General features: G+C 45.4%; 5 pseudogenes; all 5 read left to right on the plus strand.

Annotated features, from left to right (window-relative positions):
• The first annotated feature begins 289 nt into the window (after positions 1-289).
• LOC140098625 (5S ribosomal RNA) lies at positions 290-407 on the plus strand (annotated as a pseudogene).
• A 4,604-nt stretch (positions 408-5,011) lies between these two features.
• On the plus strand, positions 5,012-5,129 carry LOC140098626 (5S ribosomal RNA; annotated as a pseudogene).
• Positions 5,130-7,465: 2,336 nt separating this feature from the next.
• Positions 7,466-7,583, plus strand: LOC140098627 (5S ribosomal RNA; annotated as a pseudogene).
• A 2,149-nt stretch (positions 7,584-9,732) lies between these two features.
• On the plus strand, positions 9,733-9,850 carry LOC140098628 (5S ribosomal RNA; annotated as a pseudogene).
• A 6,276-nt stretch (positions 9,851-16,126) lies between these two features.
• LOC140098629 (5S ribosomal RNA) lies at positions 16,127-16,244 on the plus strand (annotated as a pseudogene).
• Positions 16,245-24,306: the final 8,062 nt, after the last annotated feature.

Here is a 24,306-nt window from a genome sequence, read left to right on the forward strand (position 1 = left end):
ACTGGCTTGGAATCCCAAGTTCTGGTGACCTTTTTGAACCTGAAAATTGTGTTAGTTTCTATATGAGATAGTAGAAGAAGGTTCAAATTGAACAACTGCTGTCAACGGCCATTCTAAGCTGAATGTGTGTGCTCTTGTCAGATCGCAGCAGCGATGCAGCTTAAGGCGTGGCAAGTACCAGCATGGGAGACTGGCTGGGAATCCCAAGTTCTGTTGACCTTTTTGAACCTGAAAATTGTGTTAGTTTCTCTATGAGATAGTAAAAGAAGGTTCAAATTGAACAGCTGCTGTCAACGGCCATTCTAAGCTGAATGTGCCTGCTCTCATCAGATCGCAGCAGCAATGCAGCTTAAGGCTTGGCAAGTACCAGCATGGGAGACTGGCTGGGAATCCCAAGTTCCGTTGACCTTTTTGAACCTGAAAATTGTGTTAGTTTCTCTATGAGATAGCAAAAGAAGGTTCAAATTGAACAGCTGCTGTCAACGTCCATTCTAAGCTGAATGTGCCTGCTCTCGTCAGATAGCAGCAGCAATGCAGCTTAAGGCTTGGTAAGTACCAGCATGGGAGACTGGCTGGGAATACCAAGTTCTGTTGACCTTTTTGAACCTGAAAATTGTGTTAGTTTCTCCATGAGATAGTAAAAGAAGGTTCAAATTGAACAGCTGCTGTCAACGGCCACTCTAAGCTGAATGTGCGTGCTCTTGTCAGATCGCAGCAGCGATGCAGCTTAAGGCTTGGCACGTACCAGCATGGGAGACTGGCTGGGAATCCCAAGTTCTGTTGGCCTTTTTGAACTTGAAAATTGTTTTAGTTTCTCTATGAGATAGTAAAAGAAGGTTCAATTTGAAATGCTGCTGTCAATGGCCATTCTAAGCTGAATGTGCCTGCTCTCGTCAGATCGCAGCAGCAATGCAGCTTAAGGCTTGGCAAGTACCAGCATGGGAGACTGGCTGGGAATCCCAAGTTCCGTTGACCTTTTTGAACCTGAAAATTGTGTTAGTTTCTCTATGAGATAGTAAAAGAAGGTGCAAATTGAACAGCTGCTGTCAACGGCCATTCTAAGCTGAATGTGCGTGCTCTTGTCAGATCGCAGCAGCGATGCAGCTTAAAGCTTGGCAAGTACCAGCATGGGAGACTGGCTGGGAATCCCAAGTTCCGTTGACCTTTTTGCACCTGAAAATTGTGTTAGTTTCTCTATGAGATAGTAAAAGAAGGTTCAAATTGAACAGCTGCTGTCAACGGCCATTCTAAGCTGAATGTGCCTGCTCTCGTCAGATCGCAGCAGCAATGCAGCTTAAGGCTTGGCAAGTACCAGCATGGGAGACTGGCTGGGAATCCCAAGTTCCGTTGACCTTTTTGAACCTGAAAATTGTGTTAGTTTCTCTATGAGATAGCAAAAGAAGGTTCAAATTGAACAGCTGCTTTCAACGGCCATTCTAAGCTGAATGTGCCTGCTCTCGTCAGATCGCAGCAGCAATGCAGCTTAAGGCTTGGCAAGTACCAGCATGGGAGACTGGCTGGGAATCCCAAGTTCTGTTGACCTTTTTGAACCTGAAAATTGTGTTAGTTTCTCCATGAGATAGTAAAAGAAGGTTCAAATTGAACAGCTGCTGTCAACGGCCATTCTAAGCTGAATGTGCGTGCTCTTGTCAGATCGCAGCAGCGATGCAGCTTAAGGCTTGGCAAGTACCAGCATGGGAGACTGGCTGGGAATCCCAAGTTCTGTTGACCTTTTTGAACTTGAAAATTGTTTTAGTTTCTCTATGAGATAGTAAAAGAAGGTTCAATTTGAAATGCTGCTGTCAACGGCCATTCTAAGCTGAATGTGCCTGCTCTCGTCAGATCGCAGCAGCAATGCAGCTTAAGGCTTGGCAAGTAACAGCATGGGAGACTGGCTGGGAATCCCAAGTTCTGTTGACCTTTTTGAACCTGAAAATTGTGTTAGTTTCTCTATGAGAAAGCAAAAGAAGGTTCAAATTGAACAGCTGCTGTCAACGGCCATTCTAAGCTGAATGTGCCTGCTCTCGTCAGATCGCAGCAGCAATGCAGCTTAAGGCTTGGCAAGTACCAGCATGGGAGACTGGCTGGGAATCCCAAGTTCCGTTGACCTTTTTGAACCTGAAAATTGTGTTAGTTTCTCTATGAGATAGCAAAAGAAGGTTCAAATTGAACAGCTGCTGTCAACGTCCATTCTAAGCTGAATGTGCCTGCTCTCGTCAGATAGCAGCAGCAATGCAGCTTAAGGCTTGGTAAGTACCAGCATGGGAGGCTGGCTGGGAATACCAAGTTCTGTTGACCTTTTTGAACCTGAAAATTGTGTTAGTTTCTCCATGAGATAGTAAAAGAAGGTTCAAATTGAACAGCTGCTGTCAACGGCCACTCTAAGCTGAATGTGCGTGCTCTTGTCAGATCGCAGCAGCGATGCAGCTTAAGGCTTGGCAAGTACCAGCATGGGAGACTGGCTGGGAATCCCAAGTTCTGTTGACCTTTTTGAACTTGAAAATTGTTTTAGTTTCTCTATGAGATAGTAAAAGAAGGTTCAATTTGAAATGCTGCTGTCAACGGCCTTTCTAAGCTGAATGTGCCTGCTCTCGTCAGATTGCAGCAGCAATGCAGCTTAAGGCTTGGCAAGTACCAGCATGGGAGACTGGCTGGGAATCCCAAGTTCCGTTGACCTTTTTGAACCTGAAAATTGTGTTAGTTTCTCTATGAGATAGTAAAAGAAGGTGCAAATTGAACAGCTGCTGTCAACGGCCATTCTAAGCTGAATGTGCGTGCTCTTGTCAGATCGCAGCAGCGATGCAGCTTAAAGCTTGGCAAGTACCAGCATGGGAGACTGGCTGGGAATCCCAAGTTCCGTTGACCTTTTTGAACCTGAAAATTGTGTTAGTTTCTCTATGAGATAGTAAAAGAAGGTTCAAATTGAACAGCTGCTGTCAACGGCCATTCTAAGCTGAATGTGCGTGCTCTTGTCAGATCGCAGCAGTGATGCAGCTTAAGGCTTGGCAAGTACCAGCATGGGAGACTGGCTGGGAATCCCAAGTTCTGGTGACTTTTTTGAACCTGAAAATTGTGTTAGTTTCTCTATGAGATAGCAAAAGAAGGTTCAAATTGAACAGCTGCTGTCAACGGCCATTCTAAGCTGAATGTGCCTGCTCTTGTCAGATCGCAGCAGCAATGCAGCTTAAGGCTTGGCAAGTACCAGCATGGGAGACTGGCTTGGAATCCCAAGTTCTGGTGACCTTTTTGAACCTGAAAATTGTGTTAGTTTCTATATGAGATAGTAGAAGAAGGTTCAAATTGAACAACTGCTGTCAACGGCCATTCTAAGCTGAATGTGTGTGCTCTTGTCAGATCGCAGCAGCGATGCAGCTTAAGGCTTGGCAAGTACCAGCATGGGAGACTGGCTGGGAATCCCAAGTTCTGTTGACCTTTTTGAACCTGAAAATTGTGTTAGTTTCTCTATGAGATAGTAAAAGAAGGTTCAAATTGAACAGCTGCTGTCAACGGCAATTCTAAGCTGAATGTGCCTGCTCTCGTCAGATCGCAGCAGCAATGCAGCTTAAGGCTTGGCAAGTACCAGCATGGGAGACTGGCTGGGAATCCCAAGTTCCGTTGACCTCTTTGAACCTGAGAATTGTGTTAGTTTCTCTATGAGATAGCAAAAGAAGGTTCAAATTGAACAGCTGCTGTCAACAGCCATTGTAAGCTGAATGTGCCTGCTCTCGTCAGATCGCAGCAGCAATGCAGCTTAAGGCTTGGCAAGTACCAGCATGGGAGACTGGCTGGGAATCCCAAGTTCTGTTGACCTTTTTTAACCTGAAAATTGTGTTAGTTTCTCTATGAGATAGTAAAAGAAGGTTCAAATTGAACAGCTGCTGTCAACGGCCATTCTAAGCTGAATGTGCCTGCTCTCGTCAGATCGCAGCAGCAATGCAGCTTAAGGCTTGGCAAGTACCAGCATGGGAGACTGGCTGGGAATTCCAAGTTCCGTTGACCTTTTTGAACCTGAAAATGTGTTAGTTTCTCTATGAGATAGTAAAAGAAGGTTCAAATTGAACAGCTGCTGTCAACGGCCATTCTAAGCTGAATGTGCCTGCTCTCGTCAGATCGCAGCAGCAATGCAGCTTAAGGCTTGGCAAGCACCAGCATGGGAGACTGGCTGGGAATCCCAAGTTCCGTTGACCTTTTTGAACCTGAAAATTGTGTTAGTTTCTATATGAGATAGCAAAAGAAGGTTCAAATTGAACAGCTGCTGTCAACGGCCATTCTAAGCTGAATGTGCCTGCTCTCGTCAGATCGCAGCAGCAATGCAGCTTAAGGCTTGGCAAGTACCAGCATGGGAGACTGGCTGGGAATCCCAAGTTCTGTTGACCTTTTTGAACCTGAAAATTGTGTTAGTTTCTCTATGAGATAGTAAATGAAGGTTCAAATTGAACAGCTGCTGTCAACGGCCGTTCTAAGCTGAATGTGCCTGCTCTTGTCAGATCGCAGCAGCAATGCAGCTTAAGGCTTGGCAAGTACCAGCATTGGAGACTGGCTTGGAATCCCAAGTTCTGGTGACCTTTTTGAACCTGAAAATTGTGTTAGTTTCTATATGAGATAGTAGAAGAAGGTTCAAATTGAACAACTGCTGTCAACGGCCATTCTAAGCTGAATGTGTGTGCTTTTGTCAGATCGCAGCAGCGATGCAGCTTAAGGCTTGGCAAGTACCAGCATGGGAGACTGGCTGGGAATTCCAAGTTCCGTTGACCTTTTTGAACCTGAAAATGTGTTAGTTTCTCTATGAGATAGTAAAAGAAGGTTCAAATTGAACAGCTGCTGTCAACGGCCATTCTAAGCTGAATGTGCCTGCTCTCGTCAGATCGCAGCAGCAATGCAGCTTAAGGCTTGGCAAGTACCAGCATGGGAGACTGGCTGGGAATTCCAAGTTCCGTTGACCTTTTTGAACCTGAAAATGTGTTAGTTTCTCTATGAGATAGTAAAAGAAGGTTCAAATTGAACAGCTGCTGTCAACGGCCATTCTAAGCTGAATGTGCCTGCTCTCATCAGATCGCAGCAGCAATGCAGCTTAAGGCTTGGCAAGTACCAGCATGGGAGACTGGCTGGGAATCCCAAGTTCCGTTGACCTTTTTGAACCTGAAAATTGTGTTAGTTTCTCTATGAGATAGCAAAAGAAGGTTCAAATTGAACAGCTGCTGTCAACCGCCATTCTAAGCTGAATGTGCCTGCTCTCGTCAGATCGCAGCAGCAATGCAGCGTAAGGCTTAGCAAGTACCAGCATGGGAGACTGGCTGGGAATTCCAAGTTCCGTTGACCTTTTTGAACCTGAAAATGTGTTAGTTTCTCTATGAGATAGTAAAAGAAGGTTCAAATTGAACAGCTGCTGTCAACGGCCATTCTAAGCTGAATGTGCCTGCTCTCGTCAGATCGCAGCAGCAATGCAGCGTAAAGCTTGGCAAGTACCAGCATGGGAGACTGGCTGGGAATTCCAAGTTCCGTTGACCTTTTTGAACCTGAAAATGTGTTAGTTTCTCTATGAGATAGTAAAAGAAGGTTCAAATTGAACAGCTGCTGTCAACGGCCATTCTAAGCTGAATGTGCCTGCTCTCGTCAGATCGCAGCAGCAATGCAGCTTAAGGCTTGGCAAGTACCAGCATGGGAGACTGGCTGGGAATCCCAACTTCCGTTGACCTTTTTGAACCTGAAAATTGTGTTAGTTTCTCTATGAGATAGCAAAAGAAGGTTCAAATTGAACAGCTGCTGTCAACGGCCATTCTAAGCTGAATGTGCCTGCTCTTGTCAGATCGCAGCAGCAATGCAGCTTAAGGCTTGGCAAGTACCAGCATGGGAGACTGGCTTGGAATCCCAAGTTCTGGTGACCTTTGTGAACCTGAAAATTGTGTTAGTTTCTATATGAGATAGTAGAAGAAGGTTCAAATTGAACAACTGCTGTCAACGGCCATTCTAAGCTGAATGTGTGTGCTCTTGTCAGATCGCAGCAGCGATGCAGCTTAAGGCTTGGCAAGTACCAGCATGGGAGACTGGCTGGGAATCCCAAGTTCTGTTGACCTTTTTGAACCTGAAAATTGTGTTAGTTTCTCTATGAGATAGTAAAAGAAGGTTCAAATTGAACAGCTGCTGTCAACGGCAATTCTAAGCTGAATGTGCCTGCTCTCGTCAGATCGCAGCAGCAATGCAGCTTAAGGCTTGGCAAGTACCAGCATGGGAGACTGGCTGGGAATCCCAAGTTCCGTTGACCTTTTTGAACCTGAAAATTGTGTTAGTTTCTCTATGAGATAGCAAAAGAAGGTTCAAATTGAACAGCTGCTGTCAATGGCCATTCTAAGCTGAATGTGCCTGCTCTCGTCAGATCGCAGCAGCAATGCAGCTTAAGGCTTGGCAAGTACCAGCATGGGAGACTGGCTTGGAATCCCAAGTTCTGGTGACCTTTGTGAACCTGAAAATTGTGTTAGTTTCTATATGAAATAGTAGAAGAAGGTTCAAATTGAACAACTGCTGTCAACGGCCATTCTAAGCTGAATGTGTGTGCTCTTGTCAGATCGCAGCAGCGATGCAGCTTAAGGCTTGGCAAGTACCAGCATGGGAGACTGGCTGGGAATCCCAAGTTCTGTTGACCTTTTTGAACCTGAAAATTGTGTTAGTTTCTCTATGAGATAGTAAAAGAAGGTTCAAATTGAACAGCTGCTGTCAACGGCAATTCTAAGCTGAATGTGCCTGCTCTCGTCAGATCGCAGCAGCAATGCAGCTTAAGGCTTGGCAAGTACCAGCATGGTAGACTGGCTGGGTATCCCAAGTTCCGTTGACCTTTTTGAACCTGAAAATTGTGTTAGTTTCTCTATGAGATAGCAAAAGAAGGTTCAAATTGAACAGCTTCTGTCAACGGCCATTCTAAGCTGAATGTGCCTGCTCTCGTCAGATCGCAGCAGCAATGCAGCTTAAGGCTTGGCAAGTACCAGCATGGGAGACTGGCTGGGAATCCCAAGTTCCGTTGACCTTTTTGAACCTGAAAATTGTGTTAGTTTCTCTATGAGATAGCAAAAGAAGGTTCAAATTGAACAGCTGCTGTCAATGGCCATTCTAAGCTGAATGTGCCTGCTCTCGTCAGATCGCAGCAGCAATGCAGCTTAAGGCTTGGCAAGTACCAGCATGGGATTCTGGCTGGGAATCCCAAGTTCTGTTGACCTTTTTTAACCTGAAAATTGTGTTAGTTTCTCTATGAGATAGTAAAAGAAGGTTCAAATTGAACAGCTGCTGTCAACGGCCATTCTAAGCTGAATGTGCCTGCTCTTGTCAGATCGCAGCAGCAATGCAGCTTAAGGCTTGGCAAGTACCAGCATGGGAGACTGGCTGGGAATTCCAAGTTCCGTTGACCTTTTTGAACCTGAAAATGTGTTAGTTTCTCTATGAGATAGTAAAAGAAGGTTCAAATTGAACAGCTGCTGTCAACGGCCATTCTAAGCTGAATGTGCCTGCTCTCATCAGATCGCAGCAGCAATGCAGCTTAAGGCTTGGCAAGTACCAGCATGGGAGACTGGCTGGGAATCCCAAGTTCCGTTGACCTTTTTGAACCTGAAAATTGTGGTAGTTTCTCTATGAGATAGCAAAAGAAGGTTCAAATTGAACAGCTGCTGTCAACGGCCATTCTAAGCTGAATGTGCCTGCTCTCGTCAGATCGCAGCAGCAATGCAGCTTAAGGCTTGGCAAGTACCAGCATGGGAGACTGGCTGGGAATCCCAAGTTCCGTTGACCTTTTTGAACCTGAAAATTGTGTTAGTTTCTCTATGAGATAGCAAAAGAAGGTTCAAATTGAACAGCTGCTGTCAACGGCCATTCTAAGCTGAATGTGCCTGCTCTTGTCAGATCGCAGCAGCAATGCAGCTTAAGGCTTGGCAAGTACCAGCATGGGAGACTGGCTGGGAATCCCAAGTTCTGTTGACCTTTTTGAACCTGAAAATTGTGTTAGTTTCTCTATGAGATAGTAAAAGAAGGTTCAAATTGAACAGCTGCTGTCAACGGCCATTCTAAGCTGAATGTGCCTGCTCTTGTCAGATCGCAGCAGCAATGCAGCTTAAGGCTTGGCAAGTACCAGCATGGGAGACTGGCTTGGAATCCCAAGTTCTGGTGACCTTTTTGAACCTGAAAATTGTGTTAGTTTCTATATGAGATAGTAGAAGAAGGTTCAAATTGAACAACTGCTGTCAACGGCCATTCTAAGCTGAATGTGTGTGCTCTTGTCAGATCGCAGCAGCGATGCAGCTTAAGGCTTGGCAAGTACCAGCATGGGAGACTGGCTGGGAATCCCAAGTTCTGTTGACCTTTTTGAACCTGAAAATTGTGTTAGTTTCTCTATGAGATAGTAAAAGAAGGTTCAAATTGAACAGCTGCTGTCAACGGCAATTCTAAGCTGAATGTGCCTGCTCTCGTCAGATCGCAGCAGCAATGCAGCTTAAGGCTTGGCAAGTACCAGCATGGGAGACTGGCTGGGAATCCCAAGTTCCGTTGACCTCTTTGAACCTGAGAATTGTGTTAGTTTCTCTATGAGATAGTAAAAGAAGGTTCAAATTGAACAGCTGCTGTCAACGGCCATTCTAAGCTGAATGTGCCTGCTCTCGTCAGATCGCAGCAGCAATGCAGCTTAAGGCTTGGCAAGTACCAGCATGGGAGACTGGCTGGGAATTCCAAGTTCCGTTGACCTTTTTGAACCTGAAAATGTGTTAGTTTCTCTATGAGATAGTAAAAGAAGGTTCAAATTGAACTGCTGCTGTCAACGACCATTCTAAGCTGAATGTGCCTGCTCTCGTCAGATCGCAGCAGCAATGCAGCTTAAGGCTTGGCAAGTACCAGCATGGGAGACTGGCTGGGAATCCCAAGTTCCGTTGACCTTTTTGAACCTGAAAATTGTGTTAGTTTCTCTATGAGATAGCAAAAGAAGGTTCAAATTGAACAGCTGCTGTCAACGGCCATTCTAAGCTGAATGTGCCTGCTCTCGTCAGATCGCAGCAGCAATGCAGCTTAAGGCTTGGCAAGTACCAGCATGGGAGACTGGCTGGGAATCTCCAGTTCTGTTGACCTTTTTGAACCTGAAAATTGTGTTAGTTTCTCTATGAGATAGTAAAAGAAGGTTCAAATTGAACAGCTGCTGTCAACGGCCATTCTAAGCTGAATGTGCCTGCTCTTGTCAGATCGCAGCAGCAATGCAGCTTAAGGCTTGGGAAGTACCAGCATGGGAGACTGGCTTGGAATCCAAAGTTCTGGTGACCTTTTTGAACCTGAAAATTGTGTTAGTTTCTATATGAGATAGTAGAAGAAGGTTCAAATTGAACAACTGCTGTCAACGGCCATTCTAAGCTGAATGTGTGTGCTCTTGTCAGATCGCAGCAGCGATGCAGCTTAAGGCTTGGCAAGTACCAGCATGGGAGACTGGCTGGGAATCCCAAGTTCTGTTGACCTTTTTGTACCTGAAAATTGTGTTAGTTTCTCTATGAGATAGTAAAAGAAGGTTCAAATTGAACAGCTGCTGTCAACGGCCATTCTAAGCTGAATGTGCCTGCTCTCGTCAGATCGCTGCAGCAATGCAGCTTAAGGCTTGGCAAGTACCAGCATGGGAGACTGGCTGGGAATCCCAAGTTCTGTTGCCCTTTTTAAACCTGAAAATTGTGTTAGTTTCTCTATGAGATAGTAAAAGAAGGTTCAAATTGAACAGCTGCTGTCAACGGCCATTCTAAGCTGAATGTGCCTGCTCTCATCAGATCGCAGCAGCAATGCAGCTTAAGGCTTGGCAAGTACCAGCATGGGAGACTGGCTGGGAATCCCAAGTTCCGTTGACCTTTTTGAACCTGAAAATTGTGTTAGTTTCTCTATGAGATAGCAAAAGAAGGTTCAAATTGAACAGCTGCTGTCAACCGCCATTCTAAGCTGAATGTGCCTGCTCTCGTCAGATCGCAGCAGCAATGCAGCGTAAGGCTTAGCAAGTACCAGCATGGGAGACTGGCTGGGAATTCCAAGTTCCGTTGACCTTTTTGAACCTGAAAATGTGTTAGTTTCTCTATGAGATAGTAAAAGAAGGTTCAAATTGAACAGCTGCTGTCAACGGCTATTCTAAGCTGAATGTGCCTGCTCTCGTCAGATCGCAGCAGCAATGCAGCGTAAGGCTTGGCAAGTACCAGCATGGGAGACTGGCTGGGAATTCCAAGTTCCGTTGACCTTTTTGAACCTGAAAATGTGTTAGTTTCCCTATGAGATAGTAAAAGAAGGTTCAAATTGAACTTCTGCTGTCAACGGCCATTCTAAGCTGAATGTGCCTGCTCTCGTCAGATCGCAGCAGCAATGCAGCTTAAGGCTTGGCAAGTACCAGCATGGGAGACTGGCTGGGAATCCCAAGTTCCGTTGACCTTTTTGAACCTGAAAATTGTGTTAGTTTCTCTATGAGATAGCAAAAGAAGGTTCAAATTGAACAGCTGCTGTCAACGGCAATTCTAAGCTGAATGTGCCTGCTCTCGTCAGATCGCAGCAGCAATGCAGCTTAAGGCTTGGCAAGTACCAGCATGGGAGACTCGCTGGGAATCCCAAGTTCTGTTGACCTTTATGAACCTGAAAATTGTGTTAGTTTCTCTATGAGATAGCAAAAGAAGGTTCAAATTGAACAGCTGCTGTCAACGGCAATTCTAAGCTGAATGTGCCTGCTCTCGTCAGATCGCAGCAGCAATGCAGCTTAAGGCTTGGCAAGTACCAGCATGGGAGACTGGCTGGGAATCCCAAGTTCCGTTGACCTTTTTGAACCTGAAAATTGTGTTAGTTTCTCTATGAGATAGCAAAAGAAGGTTCAAATTGAACAGCTGATGTCAACGGCCATTCTAAGCTGAATGTGTGTGCTCTTGTCAGATCGCAGCAGCGATGCAGCTTAAGCCTTGGCAAGTACCAGCATGGGAGACTGGCTGGGAATCCCAAGTTCTGTTGACCTTTCTGAACCTGAAAATTGTGTTAGTTTCTCTATGAGATAGTAAAAGAAGGTTCAAATTGAACAGCTGCTGTCAACGGCAATTCTAAGCTGAATGTGCCTGCTCTCGTCAGATCGCAGCAGCAATGCAGCTTAAGGCTTGGCAAGTACCAGCATGGGAGACTGGCTGGGAATCCCAAGTTCCGTTGACCTTTTTGAACCTGAAAATTGTGTTAGTTTCTCTATGAGATAGCAAAAGAAGGTTCAAATTGAACAGCTGCTGTCAACGGCCATTCTAAGCTGAATGTGCCTGCTCTCGTCAGATCGCAGCAGCAATGCAGCTTAAGGCTTGGCAAGTACCAGCATGGGGGACTGGCTGGGAATCCCAAGTTCTGTTAACCTTTTTTAACCTGAAAATTGTGTTAGTTTCTCTATGAGATAGTAAAAGAAGGTTCAAATTGAACAGCTGCTGTCAACGGCCATTCTAAGCTGAATGTGCCTGCTCTCGTCAGATCGCAGCAGCAATGCAGCTTAAGGCTTGGCAAGTACCAGCATGGGAGACTGGCTGGGAATTCCAAGTTCCGTTGACCTTTTTGAACCTGAAAATGTGTTATTTTCTATATGAGATAGTAGAAGAAGGTTCAAATTGAACAACTGCTGTCAACGGCCATTCTAAGCTGAATGTGTGTGCTCTTGTCAGATCGCAGCAGCGATGCAGCTTAAGGCTTGGCAAGTACCAGCATGGGAGACTGGCTGGGAATCCCAAGTTCTGTTGACCTTTTTGAACCTGAAAATTGTGTTAGTTTCTCTATGAGATAGTAAAAGAAGGTTCAAATTGAACAGCTGCTGTCAACGGCAATTCTAAGCTGAATGTGCCTGCTCTCGTCAGATCGCAGCAGCAATGCAGCTTAAGGCTTGGCAAGTACCAGCATGGGAGACTGGCTGGGAATCCCAAGTTCCGTTGACCTTTTTGAACCTGAAAATTGTGTTAGTTTCTCTATGAGATAGCAAAAGAAGGTTCAAATTGAACAGCTGCTGTCAACGGCCATTCTAAGCTGAATGTGCCTGCTCTCGTCAGATCGCAGCAGCAATGCAGCTTAAGGCTTGGCAAGTACCAGCATGGGGGACTGGCTGGGAATCCCAAGTTCTGTTAACCTTTTTTAACCTGAAAATTGTGTTAGTTTCTCTATGAGATAGTAAAAGAAGGTTCAAATTGAACAGCTGCTGTCAACGGCCATTCTAAGCTGAATGTGCCTGCTCTCGTCAGATCGCAGCAGCAATGCAGCTTAAGGCTTGGCAAGTACCAGCATGGGAGACTGGCTGGGAATTCCAAGTTCCGTTGACCTTTTTGAACCTGAAAATGTGTTATTTTCTCTATGAGATAGTAAAAGAAGGTTCAAATTGAACAGCTGCTGTCAACGGCCATTCTAAGCTGAATGTGCCTGCTCTCGTCAGATCGCAGCAGCAATGCAGCTTAAGGCTTGGCAAGTACCAGCATGGGAGACTGGCTGGGAATCCCAAGTTCCGTTGACCTTTTTGAACCTGAAAATTGTGTTAGTTTCTCTATGAGATAGTAAAAGAAGGTTCAAATTGAACAGCTGCTGTCAACGGCCATTCTAAGCAGAATGTGCCTGCTCTTGTCAGATCGCAGCAGCAATGCTGCTTAAGGCTTGGCAAGTACCAGCATGGGAGACTGGCTTGGAATCCCAAGTTCTGTTGACCTTTTTGAACCTGAAAATTGTGTTAGTTTCTATATGAGATAGTAGAAGAAGGTTCAAATTGAACAACTGCTGTCAACGGCCATTCTAAGCTGAATGTGTGTGCTCTTGTCAGATCGCAGCAGCGATGCAGCTTAAGGCTTGGCAAGTACCAGCATGGGAGACTGGCTGGGAATCCCAAGTTCTGTTGACCTTTTTGAACCTGAAAATTGTGTTAGTTTCTCTATGAGATAGTAAAAGAAGGTTCAAATTGAACAGCTGCTGTCAACGGCAATTCTAAGCTGAATGTGCCTGCTCTCGTCAGATCGCAGCAGCAATGCAGCTTAAGGCTTGGCAAGTACCAGCATGGGAGACTGGCTGGGAATCCCAAGTTCCGTTGACCTTTTTGAACCTGAAAATTGTGTTAGTTTCTCTATGAGATAGCAAAAGAAGGTTCAAATTGAACAGCTGCTGTCAACGGCCATTCTAAGCTGAATGTGCCTGCTCTCGTCAGATCGCAGCAGCAATGCAGCTTAAGGCTTGGCAAGTACCAGCATGGGAGACTGGCTGGGAATCCCAAGTTCTGTTGACCTTTTTTAACCTGAAAATTGTGTTATTTTCTCTATGAGATAGTAAAAGAAGGTTCAAATTGAACAGCTGCTGTCAACGGCCATTCTAAGCTGAATGTGCCTGCTCTCGTCAGATCGCAGCAGCAATGCAGCTTAAGGCTTGGCAAGTACCAGCATGGGAGACTGGCTGGGAATTCCAAGTTCCGTTGACCTTTTTGAACCTGAAAATGTGTTAGTTTCTCTATGAGATAGTAAAAGAAGGTTCAAATTGAACAGCTGCTGTCAACGGCCATTCTAAGCTGAATGTGCCTGCTCTCATCAGTTTGCAGCTTAAGGCTTGGCAAGTACCAGCATGGGAGACTGGCTGGGAATCCCAAGTTCCGTTGACCTTTTTGAACCTGAAAATTGTGTTAGTTTCTCTATGAGATAGCAAAAGAAGGTTCAAATTGAACAGCTGCTGTCCACGGCCATTCTAAGCTGAATGTGCCTGCTCTCGTCAGATCGCAGCAGCAATGCAGCGTAAGGCTTGGCAAGTACCAGCATGGGAGACTGGCTGGGAATTCCAAGTTCCGTTGACCTTTTTGAACCTGAAAATGTGTTAGTTTCTCTATGAGATAGTAAAAGAAGGTTCAAATTGAACAGCTGCTGTCAACGGCCATTCTAAGCTGAATGTGCCTGCTCTCGTCAGATCGCAGCAGCAATGCAGTGTAAGGCTTGGCAAGTACCAGCATGGGAGACTGGCTGGGAATTCCAAGTTCCGTTGACCTTTTTGAACCTGAAAATGTGTTAGTTTCTCTATGAGATAGTAAAAGAAGGTTCAAATTGAACAGCTGCTGTCAACGGCCATTCTAAGCTGAATGTGCCTGCTCTCGTCAGATCGCAGCAGCAATGCAGCTTAAGGCTTGGCAAGTACCAGCATGGGAGACTGCCTTGGAATCCCAAGTTCTGGTGACCTTTTTGAACCTGAAAATTGTGTTAGTTTCTATATGAGATAGTAGAAGAAGGTTCAAATTGAACAACTGCTGTCAACGGCCATTCTAAGCTGAATGTGTGTGCTCTTGTCAGATCGCAGCAGCGATGCAGCTTAAGGCTTGGCAAGTACCAGCATGGGAGACTGGCTGGGAATCCCAAGTTCTGTTGACCTTTTTGAACCTGAAAATTGTGTTAGTTTCTCTATGAGATAGTAAAAGAAGGTTCAAATTGAACAGCTGCTGTCAACGGCAATTCTAAGCTGAATGTGCCTGCTCTCGTCAGATCGCAGCAGCAATGCAGCTTAAGGCTTGGCAAGTACCAGCATGGGAGACTGGCTGGGAATCCCAAGTTCTGTTGACCTTTTTTAACCTGAAAATTGTGTTATTTTCTCTATGAGATAGTAAAAGAAGGTTCAAATTGAACAGCTGCTGTCAACGGCCATTCTAAGCTGAATGTGCCTGCTCTCGTCAGATCGCAGCAGCAATGCAGCTTAAGGCTTGGCAAGTACCAGCATGGGAGACTGGCTGGGAATTCCAAGTTCCGTTGACCTTTTTGAACCTGAAAATGTGTTAGTTTCTCTATGAGATAGTAAAAGAAGGTTCAAATTGAACAGCTGCTGTCAACGGCCATTCTAAGCTGAATGTGCCTGCTCTCATCAGTTTGCAGCTTAAGGCTTGGCAAGTACCAGCATGGGAGACTGGCTGGGAATCCCAAGTTCCGTTGACCTTTTTGAACCTGAAAATTGTGTTAGTTTCTCTATGAGATAGCAAAAGAAGGTTCAAATTGAACAGCTGCTGTCCACGGCCATTCTAAGCTGAATGTGCCTGCTCTCGTCAGATCGCAGCAGCAATGCAGCGTAAGGCTTGGCAAGTACCAGCATGGGAGACTGGCTGGGAATTCCAAGTTCCGTTGACCTTTTTGAACCTGAAAATGTGTTAGTTTCTCTATGAGATAGTAAAAGAAGGTTCAAATTGAACAGCTGCTGTCAACGGCCATTCTAAGCTGAATGTGCCTGCTCTCGTCAGATCGCAGCAGCAATGCAGTGTAAGGCTTGGCAAGTACCAGCATGGGAGACTGGCTGGGAATTCCAAGTTCCGTTGACCTTTTTGAACCTGAAAATGTGTTAGTTTCTCTATGAGATAGTAAAAGAAGGTTCAAATTGAACAGCTGCTGTCAACGGCCATTCTAAGCTGAATGTGCCTGCTCTCGTCAGATCGCAGCAGCAATGCAGCTTAAGGCTTGGCAAGTACCAGCATGGGAGACTGCCTTGGAATCCCAAGTTCTGGTGACCTTTTTGAACCTGAAAATTGTGTTAGTTTCTATATGAGATAGTAGAAGAAGGTTCAAATTGAACAACTGCTGTCAACGGCCATTCTAAGCTGAATGTGTGTGCTCTTGTCAGATCGCAGCAGCGATGCAGCTTAAGGCTTGGCAAGTACCAGCATGGGAGACTGGCTGGGAATCCCAAGTTCTGTTGACCTTTTTGAACCTGAAAATTGTGTTAGTTTCTCTATGAGATAGTAAAAGAAGGTTCAAATTGAACAGCTGCTGTCAACGGCAATTCTAAGCTGAATGTGCCTGCTCTCGTCAGATCGCAGCAGCAATGCAGCTTAAGGCTTGGCAAGTACCAGCATGGGAGACTGGCTGGGAATCCCAAGTTCCGTTGACCTCTTTGAACCTGAGAATTGTGTTAGTTTCTCTATGAGATAGCAAAAGAAGGTTCAAATTGAACAGCTGTTGTCAACGGCCATTCTAAGCTGAATGTGCCTGCTCTTGTCAGATCGCAGCAGCAATGCAGCTTAAGGCTTGGCAAGTTCCAGCATGGGAGACTGGCTTGGAATCCCAAGTTCTGGTGACCTTTTTGAACCTGAAAATTGTGTTAGTTTCTATATGAGATAGTAGAAGAAGGTTCAAATTGAACAACTGCTGTCAACGGCCATTCTAAGCTGAATGTGCCTGCTCTCATCAGATCGCAGCAGCAATGCAGCTTAAGGCTTGGCAAGTACCAGCATGGGAGACTGGCTGGGAATCCCAAGTTCCGTTGACCTTTTTGAACCTGAAAATTGTGTTAGTTTCTCTATGAGATAGTAAAAGAAGGTTCAAATTGAACAGCTGCTGTCAACGGCAATTCTAAGCTGAATGTGCCTGCTCTCGTCAGATCGCAGCAGCAATGCAGCTTAAGGCTTGGCAAGTACCAGCATGGGAGACTGGCTGGGAATCCCAAGTTCCGTTGACCTTTTTGAACCTGAAAATTGTGTTAGTTTCTCTATGAGATAGCAAAAGAAGGTTCAAATTGAACAGCTGCTGTCAACGGCCATTCTAAGCTGAATGTGCCTGCTCTCGTCAGATCGCAGCAGCAATGCAGCTTAAGGCTTGGCAAGTACCAGCAAGGGAGACTGGCTGGGAATCCCAAGTTCTGTTGACCTTTTTTAACCTGAAAATTGTGTTATTTTCTCTATGAGATAGTAAAAGAAGGTTCAAATTGAACAGCTGCTGTCAACGGCCATTCTAAGCTGAATGTGCCTGCTCTCGTCAGATCGCAGCAGCAATGCAGCTTAAGGCTTGGCAAGTACCAGCATGGGAGACTGGCTGGGAATTCCAAGTTCGGTTGACCTTTTTGAACCTGAAAATGTGTTAGTTTCTCTATGAGATAGTAAAAGAAGGTTCAAATTGAACAGCTGCTGTCAACGGCCATTCTAAGCTGAATGTGCCTGCTCTCATCAGTTTGCAGCTTAAGGCTTGGCAAGTACCAGCATGGGAGACTGGCTGGGAATCCCAAGTTCCGTTGACCTTTTTGAACCTGAAAATTGTGTTAGTTTCTCTATGAGATAGCAAAAGAAGGTTCAAATTGAACAGATGCTGTCAACGGCCATTCTAAGCTGAATGTGCCTGCTCTCGTCAGATCGCAGCAGCAATGCAGCGTAAGGCTTGGCAAGTACCAGCATGGGAGACTGGCTGGGAATTCCAAGTTCCGTTGACCTTTTTGAACCTGAAAATGTGTTAGTTTCTCTATGAGATAGTAAAAGAAGGTTCAAATTGAACAGCTGCTGTCAACGGCCATTCTAAGCTGAATGTGCCTGCTCTCGTCAGATCGCAGCAGCAATGCAGTGTAAGGCTTGGCAAGTACCAGCATGGGAGACTGGCTGGGAATTCCAAGTTCCGTTGACCTTTTTGAACCTGAAAATGTGTTAGTTTCTCTATGAGATAGTAAAAGAAGGTTCAAATTGAACAGCTGCTGTCAACGGCCTTTCTAAGCTGAATGTGTGTGCTCTCGTCAGATCGCAGCAGCAATGCAGCTTAAGGCTTGGCAAGTACCAGCATGGGAGACTGCCTTGGAATCCCAAGTTCTGGTGACCTTTTTGAACCTGAAAATTGTGTTAGTTTCTATATGAGATAGTAGAAGAAGGTTCAAATTGAACAACTGCTGTCAACGGCCATTCTAAGCTGAATGTGTGTGCTCTTGTCAGATCGCAGCAGCGATGCAGCTTAAGGCTTGGCAAGTACCAGCATGGGAGACTGGCTGGGAATCCCAAGTTCTGTTGACCTTTTTGAACCTGAAAATTGTGTTAGTTTCTCTATGAGATAGTAAAAGAAGGTTCAAATTGAACAGCTGCTGTCAACGGCAATTCTAAGCTGAATGTGCCTGCTCTCGTCAGATCGCAGCAGCAATGCAGCTTAAGGCTTGGCAAGTACCAGCATGGGAGACTGGCTTGGAATCCCAAGTTCCGTTGACCTCTTTGAACCTGAGAATTGTGTTAGTTTCTCTATGAGATAGCAAAAGAAGGTTCAAATTGAACAGCTGTTGTCAACGGCCATTCTAAGCTGAATGTGCCTGCTCTTGTCAGATCGCAGCAGCAATGCAGCTTAAGGCTTGGCAAGTACCAGCATGGGGGACTGGCTGGGAATCCCAAGTTCTGTTGACCTTTTTGAACCTGAAAATTGTGTTAGTTTCTCTATGAGATAGTAAAAGAAGGTTCAAATTGAACAGCTGCTGTCAACGGCCATTCTAAGCTGAATGTGCCTGCTCTCGTCAGATCGCAGCAGCAATGCAGCTTAAGGCTTGGCAAGTACCAGCATGGGAGACTGGCTGGGAATTCCAAGTTCCGTTGACCTTTTTGAACCTGAAAATGTGTTAGTTTCTCTATGAGATAGTAAAAGAAGGTTCAAATTGAACAGCTGCTGTCAACGGCCATTCTAAGCTGAATGTGCCTGCTCTCGTCAGATCGCAGCAGCAATGCAGCTTAAGGCTTGGCAAGTACCAGCATGGGAGACTGGCTGGGAATCCCAAGTTCTGTTGACCTTTTTGAACCTGAAAATTGTGTTAGTTTCTCTATGAGATAGCAAAAGAAGGTTCAAATTGAACAGCTGCTGTCAACGGCCATTCTAAGCTGAATGTGCCTGCTCTTGTCAGATCGCAGCAGCAATGCAGCTTAAGGCTTGGCAAGTACCAGCATGGGAGACTGGCTGGGAATCCCAAGTTCTGTTGACCTTTTTGAACCTGAAAATTGTGTTAGTTTCTCTATGAGATAGTAAAAGAAGGTTCAAATTGAACAGCTGCTGTCAACGGCCATTCTAAGCTGAATGTGCCTGCTCTTGTCAGATCGCAGCAGCAATGCAGCTTAAGGCTTGGCAAGTACCAGCATGGGAGACTGGCTTGGAATCCCAAGTTCTGGTGACCTTTTTGAACCTGAAAATTGTGTTAGTTTCTATATGAGATAGTAGAAGAAGGTTCAAATTGAACCACTGCTGTCAACGGCCATTCTAAGCTGAATGTGTGTGCTCTTGTCAGATCGCAGCAGCGATGCAGCTTAAGGCTTGGCAAGTACCAGCATGGGAGACTGGCTGGGAATCCCAAGTTCTGTTGACCTTTTTGAACCTGAAAATTGTGTTAGTTTCTCTATGAGATAGTAAAAGAAGGTTCAAATTGAACAGCTGCTGTCAACGGCCATTCTAAGCTGAATGTGCCTGCTCTCGTCAGATCGCAGCAGCAATGCAGCTTAAGGCTTGGCAAGTACCAGCATGGGAGACTGGCTGGGAATTCCAAGTTCCGTTGACCTTTTTGAACCTGAAAATGTGTTAGTTTCTCTATGAGATAGTAAAAGAAGGTTCAAATTGAACAGCTGCTGTCAACGGCCATTCTAAGCTGAATGTGCCTGCTCTCGTCAGATCGCAGCAGCAATGCAGCTTAAGGCTTGGCAAGTACCAGCATGGGAGACTGGCTGGGAATTCCAAGTTCCGTTGACCTTTTTGAACCTGAAAATGTGTTAGTTTCTCTATGAGATAGTAAAAGAAGGTTCAAATTGAACAGCTGCTGTCAACGGCCATTCTAAGCTGAATGTGCCTGCTCTCATCAGTTTGCAGCAGCAATGCAGCTTAAGGCTTGGCAAGTACCAGCATGGGAGACTGGCTGGGAATCCCAAGTTCCGTTGACCTTTTTGAACCTGAAAATTGTGTTAGTTTCTCTATGAGATAGCAAAAGAAGGTTCAAATTGAACAGCTGCTGTCAACGGCCATTCTAAGCTGAATGTGCCTGCTCTCGTCAGATCGCAGCAGCAATGCAGCGTAAGGCTTGGCAAGTACCAGCATGGGAGACTGGCTGGGAATTCCAAGTTCCGTTGACCTTTTTGAACCTGAAAATGTGTTAGTTTCTCTATGAGATAGTAAAAGAAGGTTCAAATTGAACAGCTGCTGTCAACGGCCATTCTAAGCTGAATGTGCCTGCTCTCGTCAGATCGCAGCAGCAATGCAGTGTAAGGCTTAGCAAGTACCAGCATGGGAGACTGGCTGGGAATTCCAAAATCCGTTGACCTTTTTGAACCTGAAAATGTGTTAGTTTCTCTATGAGATAGTAAAAGAAGGTTCAAATTGAACAGCTGCTGTCAACGGCCATTCTAAGCTGAATGTGCCTGCTCTCGTCAGATCGCAGCAGCAATGCAGCTTAAGGCTTGGCAAGTACCAGCATGGGAGACTGCCTTGGAATCCCAAGTTCTGGTGACCTTTTTGAACCTGAAAATTGTGTTAGTTTCTATATGAGATAGTAGAAGAAGGTTCAAATTGAACAACTGCTGTCAACGGCAATTCTAAGCTGAATGTGCCTGCTCTCGTCAGATCGCAGCAGCAATGCAGCTTAAGGCTTGGCAAGTACCAGCATGGGAGACTCGCTGGGAATCCCAAGTTCCGTTGACCTCTTTGAACCTGAGAATTGTGTTAGTTTCTCTATGAGATAGCAAAAGAAGGTTCAAATTGAACAGCTGCTGTCAACGGCCATTCTAAGCTGAATGTGCCTGCTCTCGTCAGATCGCAGCAGCAATGCAGCTTAAGGCTTGGCAAGTACCAGCATGGGGGACTGGCTGGGAATCCCAAGTTCTGTTGACCTTTTTGAACCTGAAAATTGTGTTAGTTTCTCTATGAGATAGTAAAAGAAGGTTCAAATTGAACAGCTGCTGTCAACGGCCATTCTAAGCTGAATGTGCCTGCTCTCGTCAGATCGCAGCAGCAATGCAGCTTAAGGCTTGGCAAGTACCAGCATGGGAGACTGGCTGGGAATCCCAAGTTCCGTTGACCTTTTTGAACCTGAAAATTGTGTTAGTTTCTCTATGAGATAGCAAAAGAAGGTTCAAATTGAACAGCTGCTGTCAACGGCCATTCTAAGCTGAATGTGCCTGCTCTTGTCAGATCGCAGCAGCAATGCAGCTTAAGGCTTGGCAAGTACCAGCATGGGAGACTGGCTGGGAATCCCAAGTTCTGTTGACCTTTTTGAACCTGAAAATTGTGTTAGTTTCTCTATGAGATAGTAAAAGAAGGTTCAAATTGAACAGCTGCTGTCAACGGCCATTCTAAGCTGAATGTGCCTGCTCTTGTCAGATCGCAGCAGCAATGCAGCTTAAGGCTTGGCAAGTACCAGCATGGGAGACTGGCTTGGAATCCCAAGTTCTGGTGACCTTTTTGAACCTGAAAATTGTGTTAGTTTCTATATGAGATAGTAGAAGAAGGTTCAAATTGAACAACTGCTGTCAACGGCCATTCTAAGCTGAATGTGTGTGCTCTTGTCAGATCGCAGCAGCGATGCAGCTTAAGGCTTGGCAAGTACCAGCATGGGAGACTGGCTGGGAATCCCAAGTTCTGTTGACCTTTTTGAACCTGAAAATTGTGTTAGTTTCTCTATGAGATAGTAAAAGAAGGTTCAAATTGAACAGCTGCTGTCAACGGCCATTCTAAGCTGAATGTGCCTGCTCTCGTCAGATCGCAGCAGCAATGCAGCTTAAGGCTTGGCAAGTACCAGCATGGGAGACTGGCTGGGAATTCCAAGTTCCGTTGACCTTTTTGAACCTGAAAATGTGTTAGTTTCTCTATGAGATAGTAAAAGAAGGTTCAAATTGAACAGCTGCTGTCAACGGCCATTCTAATCTGAATGTGCCTGCTCTCATCAGATCGCAGCAGCAATGCAGCTTAAGGCTTGGCAAGTACCAGCATGGGAGACTGGCTGGGAATCCCAAGTTCCGTTGACCTTTTTGAACCTGAAAATTGTGTTAGTTTCTCTATGAGATAGCAAAAGAAGGTTCAAATTGAACAGCTGCTGTCAACGGCCATTCTAAGCTGAATGTGCCTGCTCTTGTCAGATCGCAGCAGCAATGCAGCGTAAGGCTTGGCAAGTACCAGCATGGGAGACTGGCTGGGAATTCCAAGTTCCGTTGACCTTTTTGAACCTGAAAATGTGTTAGTTTCTCTATGAGATAGTAAAAGAAGGTTCAAATTGAACAGCTGCTGTCAACGGCCATTCTAAGCTGAATGTGCCTGCTCTCGTCAGATCGCAGCAGCAATGCAGCTTAAGGCTTGGCAAGTACCAGCATGGGAGACTGGCTTGGAATCCCAAGTTCTGGTGACCTTTTTGAACCTGAAAATTGTGTTAGTTTCTATATGAGATAGTAGAAGAAGGTTCAAATTGAACAACTGCTGTCAACGGCCATTCCAAGCTGAATGTGCCTGCTCTTGTCAGATCGCAGCAGCAATGCAGCTTAAGGCTTGGCAAGTACCAGCATGGGAGACTGGCTTGGAATCCCAAGTTCTGGTGACCTTTTTGAACCTGAAAATTGTGTTAGTTTCTATATGAGATAGTAGAAGAAGGTTCAAATTGAACAACTGCTGTCAACGGCCATTCTAAGCTGAATGTGCCTGCTCTTGTCAGATCGCAGCAGCAATGCAGCTTAAGGCTTGGCAAGTACCAGCATGGGAGATGGGCTGGGAATCCCAAGTTCTGTTGACCTTTTTGAACCTGAAAATTGTGTTAGTTTCTCTATGAGATAGTAAAAGAAGGTTCAAATTGAACAGCTGCTGTCAACGACCATTCTAAGCTGAATGTGCCTGCTCTTGTCAGATCGCAGCAGCAATGCAGCTTAAGGCTTGGCAAGTACCAGCATGGGAGACTGGCTTGGAATCCCAAGTACTGGTGACCTTTTTGAACCTGAAAATTGTGTTAGTTTCTATATGAGATAGTAGAAGAAGGTTCAAATTGAACAACTGCTGTCAACGGCCATTCTAAGCTGAATGTGTGTGCTCTCGTCAGATCGCAGCAGCAATGCAGCTTAAGGCTTGGCAAGTACCAGCATGGGAGACTGGCTGGGAATCCCAAGTTCCGTTGACCTTTTTGAACCTGAAAATTGTGTTAGTTTCTCTATGAGATAGCAAAAGAAGGTTCAAATTGAACAGCTGCTGTCAACGGCCATTCTAAGCTGAATGTGCCTGCTCTCGTCAGATCGCAGCAGCAATGCAGCTTAAGGCTTGGCAAGTACCAGCATGGGAGACTGGCTGGGAATCCCAATTTCTGTTGACCTTTTTTAACCTGAAAATTGTGTTAGTTTCTCTATGAGATAGTAAAAGAAGGTTCAAATTGAACAGCTGCTGTCAACGGCCATTCTAAGCTGAATGTGCCTGCTCTCGTCAGATCGCAGCAGCAATGCAGTGTAAGGCTTAGCAAGTACCAGCATGGGAGACTGGCTGGGAATTCCAAAATCCGTTGACCTTTTTGAACCTGAAAATGTGTTAGTTTCTCTATGAGATAGTAAAAGAAGGTTCAAATTGAACAGCTGCTGTCAACGGCCATTCTAAGCTGAATGTGCCTGCTCTCGTCAGATCGCAGCAGCAATGCAGCTTAAGGCTTGGCAAGTACCAGCATGGGAGACTGCCTTGGAATCCCAAGTTCTGGTGACCTTTTTGAACCTGAAAATTGTGTTAGTTTCTATATGAGATAGTAGAAGAAGGTTCAAATTGAACAACTGCTGTCAACGGCAATTCTAAGCTGAATGTGCCTGCTCTCGTCAGATCGCAGCAGCAATGCAGCTTAAGGCTTGGCAAGTACCAGCATGGGAGACTGGCTGGGAATCCCAAGTTCCGTTGACCTCTTTGAACCTGAGAATTGTGTTAGTTTCTCTATGAGATAGCAAAAGAAGGTTCAAATTGAACAGCTGCTGTCAACGGCCATTCTAAGCTGAATGTGCCTGCTCTCGTCAGATCGCAGCAGCAATGCAGCTTAAGGCTTGGCAAGTACCAGCATGGGGGACTGGCTGGGAATCCCAAGTTCTGTTGACCTTTTTGAACCTGAAAATTGTGTTAGTTTCTCTATGAGATAGTAAAAGAAGGTTCAAATTGAACAGCTGCTGTCAACGGCCATTCTAAGCTGAATGTGCCTGCTCTCGTCAGATCGCAGCAGCAATGCAGCTTAAGGCTTGGCAAGTACCAGCATGGGAGACTGGCTGGGAATCCCAAGTTCCGTTGACCTTTTTGAACCTGAAAATTGTGTTAGTTTCTCTATGAGATAGCAAAAGAAGGTTCAAATTGAACAGCTGCTGTCAACGGCCATTCTAAGCTGAATGTGCCTGCTCTTGTCAGATCGCAGCAGCAATGCAGCTTAAGGCTTGGCAAGTACCAGCATGGGAGACTGGCTGGGAATCCCAAGTTCTGTTGACCTTTTTGAACCTGAAAATTGTGTTAGTTTCTCTATGAGATAGTAAAAGAAGGTTCAAATTGAACAGCTGCTGTCAACGGCCATTCTAAGCTGAATGTGCCTGCTCTTGTCAGATCGCAGCAGCAATGCAGCTTAAGGCTTGGCAAG

This window comes from Engystomops pustulosus, chromosome 9, assembly GCF_040894005.1.
Source record: "Engystomops pustulosus chromosome 9, aEngPut4.maternal, whole genome shotgun sequence".
NCBI classification, from domain to species: Eukaryota; Metazoa; Chordata; class Amphibia; order Anura; family Leptodactylidae; genus Engystomops; species Engystomops pustulosus.